The following is a 501-nucleotide window of genomic DNA, read 5'->3' as shown; positions in this document are numbered from 1 at the left end:
GGGTTTGAACCGCCAGCCTTCTGGTTAGCAATCAAGTGCCTTAGTCACTATGCTACCAAAGCTTCCAACATAATTTTTTTAGTTATGGTAATTCACAATCTAAGGTACATTCGCAGTTTTGGAAGTTCTGGTGTACATGTGGTACATGTCCATTAAGCAGCCTGTTTCTGCAGCCTAAAACTGGTTATTCTATTTATATTTGTATGACAAATCATCACAGAACAAAACATGGCATTCTCTGTTGATGACTTTTTTTTCTCTTAAGAAGAGTAAAGAAGCAGGTAATTTGTCTAAATTTTGTGTGAAAACTTGTATGGATTTAGAGAACAATACAAATAATCACAGGACCACACCATCTAGTTTAATGGAATGAATTATGACTATTTTCCATCTATATGACTTCATTCCTTCATTTATCATCAGAATTTATGACTATGTGTGATAGTTGAAGATGTGTCAACTTGGCTGGACTCCAGTTGTGAGTGGTGGTTCCCATGATGG

The sequence above is a fragment of the Orycteropus afer genome, unplaced genomic scaffold, assembly GCF_000298275.1.
Source record: "Orycteropus afer afer isolate SDZICR_OR568_19922 unplaced genomic scaffold, OryAfe1.0 scaffold00840, whole genome shotgun sequence".
NCBI classification, from domain to species: domain Eukaryota; kingdom Metazoa; phylum Chordata; class Mammalia; order Tubulidentata; family Orycteropodidae; genus Orycteropus; species Orycteropus afer.
Note: the sequence above shows the minus strand (reverse complement) of the source record.